Source organism: Malaclemys terrapin, chromosome 22 (genome assembly GCF_027887155.1).
Source record: "Malaclemys terrapin pileata isolate rMalTer1 chromosome 22, rMalTer1.hap1, whole genome shotgun sequence".
In the NCBI taxonomy this organism is placed as follows: Eukaryota; Metazoa; Chordata; order Testudines; family Emydidae; genus Malaclemys; species Malaclemys terrapin.
In genome coordinates this window covers 13,079,321-13,091,659 of record NC_071526.1, presented here as the reverse complement: position 1 = coordinate 13,091,659, position 12,339 = coordinate 13,079,321, and the positions used below count along the sequence as shown (strand labels likewise).

General features: G+C 54.2%; 1 protein-coding gene across 7 annotated transcripts in view; it reads left to right on the top strand.

Moving 5' to 3' along the window:
* Window positions 1-12,339, top strand: part of HPCA (hippocalcin) — a 35,142-nt gene that overhangs the window by 15,965 nt on the left and 6,838 nt on the right. For 2 of the 7 annotated variants that reach the window (XM_054011959.1, XM_054011957.1), the window contains exon 2: window positions 1,288-1,326. The gene's annotated coding sequence lies outside the window, so the exon portion shown is untranslated. Of the gene's footprint in view, window positions 1-104; window positions 379-1,287; window positions 1,327-9,143; window positions 9,228-11,454; window positions 11,659-12,230; window positions 12,291-12,339 lie in introns of those variants that run through there. The other 5 variants (XM_054011960.1, XM_054011958.1, XM_054011961.1 and 2 more) reach the window with 5 other exon arrangements.

The window sequence follows — 12,339 nt, the reverse complement described above, 5'->3', positions numbered from 1 at the left end:
CCAGCCCTCCTCTGCAGCACGGCTTCCCGGGTGCCGGCATCCATCTGGCCTGCTCGCTTCCTCCCCCTTCGTTAAAGAGAATAACGGAGGCTATTCAATCTCTGGGTAGCCCCTGGTCTAAGCCTTGGCACCGCTTCTGCTTCGCCTGCCGCCTGGAAGTGTGTGTCCATGACCTCCATGCTCGGAGGCAGCCAGCGGGAGAGCCCAGGTGCCCCGTGTCACACTGGGGTCTGCCGGGCCCGTGTGAGGCAACCAGGAGAGAACGGTGCGGAGGCAGGACAAGGCGCTCGCTGCAGATGAGTCTCCCGTGTAGCAGAAGAGGGGTTGGTGCCCCTGCCCCTGAGGATCTGGAGGCCCAGCTACTGCAGAACCAGCAGGGTAGGGGAAGGGCCTGAAGCCTAAATAATGGCCCATCGAAGGGCTCTATGGATGGAGACCCTCCTTCAGGAACTCGGTGGGATCTGCTCCCTGGATGAGTGATGCTGAGTGAAGCGGTCTCCTCTGCTCAGAAACAGGACTGCATGAGTAACTCGGGGGGGCTTTTCAGGGATTAACCCTCACTTCATGCTCCCCTTCCAGGGAGACAGACGCACTCTCTTGCTGAGACCTGATGGACATGTAGTTTGAGTTATTGTAATGCGGGGAGGCCCTTGAAGACCCCTGGGGGTTGAATGCCACGGCACACCTGGCTGAGGGTGCCAGCCATGGGCAGTATGTCACGCTGGGGCGGCTGACTGCACAATCTCCCTGCTTTGCCAGTCGAGGTGCTGCTGTCTGTCTGTAAGGCCTGGGACAGCTTGGAGAATGGGCCCCTTTTTCCCAGGTGCTATTACAATGGCTGAGATGTGCTCTAATCACTGGCCCCGGGCTCGTGAGTTGGAGGCAGGGAGCGCTCAGTGAAGGCCCCGCTAGAATCTGACTCCCTGTTGGATGCTGACTCTGTCACAACAACCCAAAGCCCAGCTGCTCAACAGAGCATTTTGCCTGACGGGCTGGGAGTGAAGCATGCTCCAAGCCGGTGCTAACCGATTGGGGGCCCTAAGCAGGAATATTTTTGCCCCCCCAATACTAAAACTGGCAAGTTCTTAGAATAAAAAGCGAATCGGGGGCCCCCTTGAGCTACTCGGGGCCCTAAGCAATTTCTTAGTCTGCTTATGCCTAGTGCCAGCTCTGAGCATGCTGTCTGTGTAACTCTGGGACCCATGGGGCTGGCTAACTTGGATTCAGGAATCTGGAGTCTGTGTGGCCCATGGATTACTGACCGTCCCTTTACATTCTTATTTCCAGTGCCTGAATCTCCTGTCGCCCATCTCTGCTCTTTTGTGGGTGAGTAGAGGATTGATTCCGAGCATTTTGTGTCTTGTCTGTGGTGGGGGTGGGTCGCTCAGGGAGGGGGTGTGGGGAGGTAGGGGTGCGCGTGCATTAAAGATGTTTAAGTGAGGACGGGGGTTTTTGCAAAAAAACCTGCTTCTAGCAGAGTCTAAATCATCCTCCGAGGGCTGATTTCTGCAAGCCCTGGGCATCTCCCGGGATGCTGCACATTCCAGTGCTAGATCACTGCTTCCCACTGCTCTTCTATACCTAACCCGGAGGTGCTTATTAACTGACTGCCTTGAAGGCCTCGTTCGCGGGTAGGCTCTGCCTTGGGCCAGTGCTCAGGAGACTTGGCCAGGCAGCACAACTCAGCGAGGGGTCAGTTCTGAATGGGAGTTTGTTCTTGGCTGGAGGCGATGGGGCTGGGTGTACGTCTGCTGAGCAGGGCCATCTAATGTAAAGAGCGTGAGTTGATTCCTGCTCAGAGCAGACAGGTTGGGGGACTGGACAGAAGGGACTCTGGCAGAGAAGTGGGAGCACAGCAGAGCCACGGGGAGGGGATCCTGTGGTTGGCTGGAGTATAAATGGGCTAGGATTTGGCAAGGAGTCTCAGGGAATTAGGCACCCAGATGCCTTTGCAGTTCAGTGGAAGTCTGATTCCTAGGTGCCTTGGAAAATTCCAGCTGGAGCGGGCGCTGTTGTCTGAGCTGCACTGGGGTTAGGTGCAAAAAGCTCGCAGGCGGAGGGAGGGAGGAGTCCAGGAAGGCGCTGAAGTCCCAAGCAAAGCACTAGAACCGGAAAAGGTTCTGTGGAAATCTACCAGACCCGTCCCTTCTCTCTCCCTCCAAACAGAAGCTGGGAACAGGGCAGCCTCATGCCGGTGCAGGGGCCTCTGGGCTGGAGGCTGCTGAGTGTTTGAGCCTTTTGAGTTCTCGCTTTGCTCAGCCCACTGCAGCTGGGGGAAGGTGGCAGAGCTGATGGAAAATCCTGACATTTTGGTGTCTGTGCAGTTAGTCAAATCTGCTCTTTAGCGTTTGCTTCGCGCAGGGCAGGGCGAGGGGAGTCGTGCGCTGAGGACCCACTGGGATTCCTAGCACCGGCAGGCGTGGTGGCGGTGCTCTTCTGCTGTTCAGCCAAGCCAGCCAACCTCTGTTTGTGTCTCTTCCCGCCTCTGGAAAACAGGGCGGGTAACACGGCCTCATCTCCTGGGAGGGGGCTGAGGCTGACCTCGCGGACGGACGTGTGTCCTTATCGGCCCCCTCTCAGGAGCTGTTAGCAGAGACCCGCAGCCCGTCTCCTCCACCCGTCTCTCTGTGTGTGCTCTGGGACGGGGCACTACCACGAGAGGCAATGAGGCTGCGGGACATGGCGGTGGAGGTGGGGCTGGAGGGGAGTGTGGAGCATCAAACTGACGTTGGAAGAGCCTACGGGATGGCATAGCACGAGCTGCAGGCAAACAGGAGCTGGCCTTGCTGGGATACAAATCTGCCTGCCTTGGAGTTGGTTCCCCTTTGCCCTCCATGGAGAGTGAAGCGCTTATCTTGCTATTCCCCTTCCTACCCCTACAGCACAGCCACTGCTTGTGTTTCCCCTCCCCTCCACAAACAGGCATCTGTCTTCAGCCCTCCCGCCTCCCCTATGAATCATCAGGGCATCTTCCGGCCTGACCTCCCTTGGGTGGATGGGGAAAGGTGGCTGACCCAGTCTGCAGAACCTGAAGCAGCAATCTCCTTCCCCTGTCTAACGCCTGCCTGCCTCAATCTGTGGGGTTAGATTCCTGGCGGAGGCTGTAAAGCATCGTTTAAATATTAATAAGAAGGCAGGCAAAGCCGCTCTTCCTGCATCTCTGCAAGGCTCTGCGTTCCCGTCCTTCACTTTGTCAGTGCGCAGAGCTGAAAATAAACCTTCTCTCGAAAGGGAGCTGACCCAGTTCTGTTAAAGCTTCAGCCAGGAGAACTCCCATCCCAAGCAGAGCTCTGTCCACGCGGGCCAGGTCTCCCTAGGCCAATGGGGTATTTAGCGCCTGTTCTCACTGTGGCAGAATGAGGTTTCACCCAGTGGTTCCCAAGCCTTGTAGGTGGAGGCTCCGGCTTTGGGAAGGTTCTCCAGCAGTGCCGGTGAGGACTGCAGCAGTGTGAATGGACTAATGATATCAGTGTTCCTAAGACTGCTGGGATTTTCCACGTTGTCATTCTAATCTCCAAAGCATGGGATTTCCATTGGGTAGGTTCTGGTGGGAGCGTGTTTTGTGTTCGGCAAAAAGCCAGATGCCTGCAACATCCGTAAGACATAAAGGCTGAGTGAACTTTAAAGACAACTGTTCATCTGATCCTATAAAAAAGGAAAGAAGGCCCCAGTATGCCATGCTCTGCAGCTGATGGGCAAATCACCTCATTAATAGTGGAGGGTGAAGAGGAAACGCAGCAAGGCGTGGCAAAACGTGAGGCATGTTTGCAGATGACAGTTATTTAGGATAGTCGAACCTAGAGAAGATGATCCTCAAGAAAACTCCGGAGGGACCTAACCAAGCGAGGGGAATGGACTCCCCCATGGAAAATGAAATTCACTGTTGGCAAATGCAACCGCGCGTGCTGGAAAGAATAGTATGAACGCACGTCGTGCTGTGTTCTGAATTAACCGGCACAGACCCAGCGCATCGCTGTGCCTGGCATAATGAGAACCTCCGTTGTTGTGTAGTGCCAGTGAAAAAGGCAGACAATGTTCAGCTGCATAAGCAATAGACTAGAAAAGAACATGGGATAATGAGAGAATCAGTTACTTTAAATGGGCCATAAATCCTCATGCTTCTTGGCACAATCCAACCCCTAACTGACATCTGGTTATGAACAGCAGGGCCATCCGTTAACCACATGCCTCCAGCACTGGAATCTGAATGATGGGCCTTTGGCTCAGAAAGAGATCAAGGGGCAGCTCCTCCGGTGGGGGAGAGTATTAACGGAGAGAGGCCTGAGCACAGGGCCAGGAACCAGGAGTTTTTCCTGCCTCTGATATTGATTCCCTTTGTAGCTTTCAGCCAATATGGAACAGGCTGTGAATGCTGAGGTAAGCCTCTGGCAAAGAAGATGATCCCGTGTTGAAGGCTTGGTTCTGTTCCTAGCTGTGCCACCAATTTGTTTTGCAACCTTGGGGAAGTTCCTTAACCTCTTGATGCATCAGTTTCCCATCTATCAAAGGAGGGCAGTCCCTGTCTCACAAGGATGCCTGAGCGTTAGCGAGCTGACTCTGTCACGCACTCTGGAGAGGAGTTGCGTGCATGCATGAGCAAGTGTGCCGGCTCGGGGGCTGGGGTCTCTGTCCTTATCCTGCGGTAGCCCCTTGCTTCGGTCACCCCACCCGAGGGGCCTTGAGATCCTCAAGGTGAGGTCAGCTCCTGTTCTTGAGGTTGCTTTCTCCCCAGCTGGATTATTGATCCCTCTTTAGCCGTGAGAGACACCTGGCTAGTGCTGCACTATTCGGGAAACTGCACTGTCGAGAGCTGCTTAAAAATAAATGAACCAAAAACATCATAACGATAGTAAACATGGCTTTAACTGTTGGGAAGCTGCCACCTGGACAGCCAATGTGGGTCAACTCAAGGCATAAATCTTATCTCCCTGCTGAAATGAATGAGGAAGCAGAGAATTGGAAGGTTGTTGTGAATTTAAAAAGAAATAAGACTTCATCTCTTAACAACTTGGCAGTTCTCTGAATTTCTCCCCCTCCCCCAACTCATTCCCACGGCAGCTGCATTTCCTACATATTCTTAGCCCTGCCTCAGTGTGGGGAGGAAGGACTCTTCCAGCGCTACCTGATTTATTTCTGGTAGGTGATCCAAGCTGAAGTTTGAGTCAAGTGGCAAGCTCCCATTGAGACCCTAGCCCATGTCACTTCACGATGACACTGAACCAGTGAGGGGTGTGTCTGAAAACTCTTTAAATTCCCTTTCTCCCTGTATGTTCTTGGCTGAAGATCTACCAAATATCCAGGGAGTTGGGAGCATTCCTCTCAAATTCGGCAAAGCGCATTGCGAACCTGGATTCCTGCAGTGTGAGGACTGGTCCTGCACCCCACCCCCCGAAACTGCATCTCGCTGGATCACGGGACGGAGATCCCTGCCCTGGGTTGGCTTGCAGAAACCCAAAGATTGTCCCACCCTGATGCCTGGGAGGGGGTGCAAGGAAGGGAAGGGGGGAAATGTAAGGGTCTGGCTCTGATGATGCTGAAAGCATCTCTAAATTGTGATGATGAAATGGGCAAAGGAGAACCTGTGGTGCTGGGTTCTGAAAGGAGGAATTCCTGTGGTAAGAGGTCCCTGCATGGATTCTGAATGAGATGCACCCATGTTCCTGGCCTGAATTCATGCTGCAGGGAGCATCCCCTTCTCTGGGTCCGTAAAGAATCTCTGTCCTGGAATCTCTTATCTTGGGGGCCATCCTGGATTATTTTTGCTTTGCAAGAACCAGTCCCTCTTAAACTAAGGGGCAAACAATGAGAGAGACCATCCGAGCCCTGCTCTGCAGGACATGGTCTTTCTTCCTTCCCTGTCCCAGTAGGTCTGGCTGGACTTGTTTCCACCAGCTTATGTACGTGCCTCTCCTCTACCACTGCATCCCAGCTCAGTTGTCTGGGCAAATCGGCCCACACCCTGCAGGTGCTTTCCAGTCTGCTGACCGCATGGAGCTTCATGTCTCCGGCTTGCCCTGTGTCTCTGGCAAACGGCTCCAGCATCCTCCTTCATTACTTCCTAATTGAACAAGTGGCTCGTTGAGCTGGACAGGCATGGCGCCGTGGAGAGACGACCTGGGCACTCTGAGTGGAGGGAGCAAGGCTAGAGAAGCCAAGCAGGCAGGAGCTCACGTGGCTGGCTGGCCGGCCCACTGGCTCGCATGCTGGCGACTGTTCAGATCACGTTAAATTAAATGTACAGAAAACTAACGAGGAAAAAGGACTCTTTTCTCTAACCAATTAATAGGCCCCAATCTCCCACCCCCACCCCACCGCCTCCTTCTCCTCCACTCCTGGAGTCACTGGAGCGTCTGCGGGGAGGCAGAGGACTGCCGGCATGGAGCTCCTTGTACGATTCTCCCCATGCTCTTGGGCCCTGATCCTGCAAACACTTCTGGCCGGATTTTTCCAGCGCTCAACTCCCATTGTTCTCAGCGCTCTGGCACATCGGGCCACTAAATCCAGTGAGCAGCCCCACTCACGGGAGTAGTCCTGACGTTCCATGGGACTGTGTATGTGAATAAAGCTACCCGCCTGCTTGAAGTGGCTGCAGAATTCAGCGACTGCTTCCTTTACAACCCATGTATACAGCATAGCTCTGCAGAGCCCAACCCGAGTGATGCTTTCTCTCTCCTGGGGCTGCCTTTTTTTTTTTTTTTTTTTTGAAGACAAACCCTTTTAGTGATTGCAAAATGTAAAAAGCATGTTCAACCCCCCTTTGCATTGCGCTGGGCAAACCCCTTTTTGCGGGAAAGCCGCCCGACCAGACACAGTTGAGGTCTGCAGGACAGAGCCAGTCTAGCTGCATCCTTGGTATCATTTTCCTTGTGCAGCTGTGCTTGCACGGAACATTGTGCAGCCATCGCCGCTAGAAACAGGCAGCAAGGGGAAATGAATATACTCAGAAAAGCCTTTTCCTCCCTGCCCCCAAAAGGAAAGGATTGTTGTTTTTCCTCTGACAGATTCTGGTTTTAAAGCCTTGAATCCAACTAGAGTGGGAGGAACACTGCCCGTGTATTTTATGCTCTTTTCAGGTAGAATTTTTCAGACTGACACCCACCAGTATTAATTTTTTATATGGAGATACCTGGAAAGGACCTTGCAAGGTTATTGAGTCCAGTCCCTGCCTTTACAGCAGGACAAGTACCATCCCTGGCAGATTTTTGCCCCAGATCCCTAAATGGCTCCCTCAAGGATTGAACTCACAACCCTGGGTTTAGCAGGCCAATGCTCAAACCACTGAGCTATTGTGCTAGGTTCTGTACAAACACCTTGTGAGACAGTCCCTTACACTGTACTTGTTACAGTGTAACTAGACAAGGGTAGGCTGGGAAACAAGCACAGTGATTAACCCAGGTCATGCAGCAGAGCCAGGAACAGAAGTGAGGTCTCCCGACCGCCACACCAACACCTTATCTGCTAGGCCACGTGGAGAACATCGGCAACCTCTTGCACGGAGCTGCTTCTGGGCTCTGATTATATTCCGCCCCGGCTCTTGGGGAGGGATAGGGGGGCAATCCAGCATAACCAAATTGGCAAAACGTGACTGTAACCATCAATATTTAACTGAGCAGTTGCAATGATCTGAAGCCGGGAGGGAAAAGCTCGTCCATGTCGGGCTAATATTAAAGACTTTGAACTAAGTCGCTGATTTGGCATTTAAAAAAACCTCTGCTCTGGTCACCTCCTTGTGAGGAAGGAGGTGGCCCATGAGGAGTCATGCTGTGCTGGATTTGATAGTCGCCACATTCCCTGTGGTGACCTCTGCAATTGCCTGTTCTTCCAAACAGCTGAGACCCGGAAGTGGGCTCACCCACAGAATGGGACATCTTTGGCTCAAAGTGAGTCTGATCTCATGTGCCTTGTCCACCTGGACCCCCTGGGAGTCATGAGCACCCAAGAAATGCAGACCCGGGCTTCTGGCGCTAGGCTTCTTTCACTTAGGGCTGCCTCCCTGGCGTCCGTCAGTCTTAGGGTGGAGAGGCAATAAATGGGACCAACATCCTCCTTTTAACAACTTTGAGTTCAACTTTCCAATCCCTGATCCTTGAATGATACCCGTTGGCGTTGCTACTAGGCAAATCAAAACACTGACTCATGCATTTGCTTCCCTTCAAGGTTAATGGTTTTGTTGCATTTAAAACTCTGGGCCTGTTTTCCTCCAATCTAACCTTGCACCCAATTAGTGGTGTTTAGAAATCTGTCTTCTCCCTGCCTGGCTCTCCTCTGGAGAGTCTGATTTTAATAAGCCATGCCAGGGTGTCTTTTATGGCCTAACAATGCTGTCTTGACAGCGAGTAGCACTTAGCCTCTGGTTCTGTGTCTAACAGCCACCACAGCTCACTGTAGTTAGACTATAATACGTGCCCTCTTGGCTCGTTGCTTCCTTTAAGGCTCCCTCGTGGAAAGGACGCATGGTCGGCGCTTCTCCACAAGATGCTCTCTGCTCTTTGGTTCCTCTTCATCTGCTTCGTAACTACCTTGGAATTCCTGCAGCATTAACCTGGACGAGCTCCTCCCTAGCTGTGCTGTTTGCTCCTGTGGCAGTAGTTCCCCTGGAGTGGGCACTTTGCTTGCCAGGTGCGGCTGCCTGGCTTGGTGCCTTGGAACACGTAATCACCTCTCTTGCTTCACCTCCAAGGGGTGTCAGTGTGCTGCCCAGCAATAACTCTCCTTCTCCAAGCCATCTATCAGGATCCCCTGAGCTCCCTGGTCCCAGGCTATTCTGACTTCAGCAGCACGGGCTTCCCTGAGCACTGGTCAGCCCACGGCTTGCACATGAAGCAGATGGCCCCAGTGGCTCTCGCTGGGGGAGTGGGGGGAGCTCTCCCTGCCAGCACCTGGGGAGTGTGAGGGGAGCCGTGAGAGCTGGTAGAACTGAAATTCCTTGCTGGGGAATGGGGGATGGGGCTCTGTTTTCTTGGATTGTTTCTGTAACACCTGACCCAACCGAGTGGAGATCCTCCCTGAGGAGGCGGAGAGGTGCAGCCAGAGGGAAATGTACCGACCTGATCTCCCCTTTCACTTCCAGTCTGGGTTATACATGCCAACACTCTGCGTTTCCCCAGCGCCTTCCATGGGGCGATCTCAACACACTGCACAGCCAGGGGGGCCCAGCCTCCCAGCTCGGTCAGTATCACCCTCATTTTCCAGAGGCTTTGAATAAATGATTTGCCCGACCACTTACGGTAAGTTGGTGGCAGACCTGGGAAGAGAACCCAGCACCCCTGAGCGTCAGCCCGGTCGGTGCCCACCCCATCCCTCTCGTCTGTATCCCCAGAGCTACCTAAATGCTGTGACTGGTCCTGCTGCTTGTGCCCAGATATCGGGGGCTCGGGATGGCTGATTGCACCCCCGGCACTGGGCATGAACAGGGCTGAATTTAAGGGTAATTACAATAGGCTGCTTAAGTTTCCAGTGAGGAGAATAAAAGGCTCTGGCTGCAGAGAATGGACAGAAAAGGTCCAGTGGGAGGTAACGAATCCAAGCGTTTCTGTCGCACTAACCGAGGAATCGCTCACTACACAGCAAATGGCACCTGCTTCCTTTTGATCTTGGGTACGTCCCAGTCCTGGCGACGCTCATCTCCCCGCTTCCTCGCGCCAACTCCAATCTCTGCTCCCCAGAAGCGTTGGTCTGTTCTCTGCAGTCGGTCTCGATATGTTGCGCTCTGTTCTTAGAAGCTCCTAGTCAAGCTGGAAGGCGAGGGGGGAATTTGGAGAACAGCAACAAAAACGATTGAGGGGCTGGCTAGTGGGGATAGAATTCAAGGAGCTGAAGAGGGCTAGCGTGACCAAATGACCAGGGGCCGGGTGAGGGAATCATTCTGGGTGGCTCCAGGCTGTTTTCATCCTTATCCTCTATGACATTTAGGCTGAATGCCAAGGAGGTGGGAGCACGTGGGTCCCTAGCAGAGATCAGGGTCCTGAGCCTCTATATGGGAATTTTCCCTTGCTCCCCAGCCCCTGCTCTCCAGGAGCTCTCAGCGATGGGGTCTGGCCTCCCCCTCTCTGGGGTTGGCAGCCGTCTCCAAGCAGAGCGTGTACCTCCTAAGCAGGGCTGATCTGTTTACGGGGCTTTGGAGCGTTACAGTGGCCATGATTAATTACTCGGAAATCCTTGCGCTGCCCAGCCCCTCTCCCCTCCCTCTTGCCCGGCAGGCAGGGGGACGTCAAATGGCCCATGAGCATCCCTGCTGGCTCATCAGATGCAGGCTTAAAGGCAAGCATTTAACGGGGAAGGGAAGGGGCCTTAATTCAACGGCCTTGGTTGTCTTCTGCCCTGTGATCTTGTGTCCCTTGGACTCCCTGGTGCCAACAGAACCCTGCTTCTTGGGCTTGGCTGCACAGATTTGATTGTGAATAGGCTGCCAATTAATATTCAGACGAGGGGGTGGAAACATCCAGGGGTTGCTGCCGCCAGTTTGCTCTGGAACTGTTACGCCCGTGCTTGGCCTTCTCCTCTCCTCCTGGCGCCCATAGAACTGGGCTAATTCGTATTGCCACGTGGCGCCCGGAGCCACTACAAGGATGCTTGTGAGGCAGACTTGGGATTGCGCAGGGGAGTGACTTCCCAGGGTGGGGACCATGGAGCGAGCGAGGGGTGAAAGACCCTTCAGGGATAGGTTTCAGAGTAGCAGCCGTGTTAGTCTGTATCCGCAAAAAGAACAGGAGTACTTGTGGCACCTTAGAGACTGACAAATTTATTAGAGCATAAGCTTTCGTGGACTACAGCCCACTTCTTCGGATGCATATAGACTATAGTCTCTAAGGTGCCACAAGTACTCCTGTTTTTTTTCCTTCAGGGATAGGCAGTAGCAGGCTGTCTCGTCTTAGGCGTGATGGCTAAGGGCCTGTCTCCATGGCAGGTTAGCTCAAAGCATAACTTGCGTGTTGTCCCGAACCTGAACCCCCACCCGCCCCCAGAAATCTCTAGCTCCGGTTAAGTGGTGATTTAAGCTCAAGGCAGCCGGCCCATCCGGCTTCGGTGAGTGATGCAGTGGGGGCCCGGCTACAGGCCACAAACTCCCCTTAGCACAACTAAGCTGCCAGCCCTATGGCGCTCGGGGGTTGGCTGAGTTGGGCTCAAGTGCTGTGATTGAGCGAATGGCTGCAGTAGACACCAGCCCCATGAGCTGGTGAGCCCAGTGCACAGACCTGCCTGGCCACACTGGGAATAGCTTTTGTTTCACGTGCTCGTGTCTGCGGCTCCACCGGCGAGAGCAAGACACCTGGTGCTCCAGCCAGGTCTGTCCTGTTCTAGTGGGGTGGCTGAGCGCGGCCTTGTCCCGTGTACGCAGCGAAACAGTGGGAACGCAGTGCTGAAGACTGTATTGGTTTTCTAGTGGAGATGGGGCTGAGACCTGTACCTCCGCTGCAGCGCCAGTGGCTAATACTCGCACGGTCTCTCCCTTAGTGTAGACGGGACCTGGGAGTCCTACAGCCAGGGCCCCCCCGATGCGGGGTGTTGGAGGAGACACTGTCCCCAGTAGGTTATTCATGATATCACCCCTCCAAACTGGACCCAGAAGCTAGGGCAGAGATTGGAGCTTCGACATTGGGCACTGACAGCTGCTCCTCTCCCTTGGCAGCTGCATCGCGCACCAGCTCCAACTTCGTGGTGAGCTTTGCGGGCAGCCATCCGGAGGGTATGTGGCAGGGAAGGGGAGTCTAGAGGGCATGATGGCCTGTTGGTGAGGGCTGCACTGAAGAGACAGAATCTCATTCTTCTGGCCGCCTTTAGGGGAGCTGTCCTGGGCCTGCTCTGCTCCCTGCGGATCCAGGGGCAGCCATGCCTCCAGTGGGGCCAGCCATTTGGGTGAAAGGCAGGAGATGCCCTCAGTGGTCTGGGCTGAGAGGTATGGAAAGGATCATTCCCCCTCCCCTGCGCACCAACGCTTCTCCAATCTTCCCCCTGCCCTCCTGGCGTTTAGACCGTCCCAGCAAAATCTCTGCCGTAGCTCCTTGCAGCGCAGTAACTTTGAAGAGTTGCTTATCATTCGAGTCGTCGTCCCTCTGCCCCAGCCTCTCTGCCCAGCCCTGGGAACGCCTGGTGTGAAAGGCGGCCACATAGACGCTTCACCTGCTTCCTAAAGTGCCTCGAGCGGGTGCCTAGTAATCAAGGATGATTCATGGCTCCTCCCACCTCCGTGCAGAAACCTCCCCCAGCAGCAGCTGCTCGAGCTGAGCAAATGCTGTCTCTTTTCTGCAGTGGAACCGATGAGGGAACCTGGCAGCATCAGCGGGCCTGTGGTAGGTCATTGTGGGATGACTGCTCAGTGCGCTGGCTACTGCAGGTGCT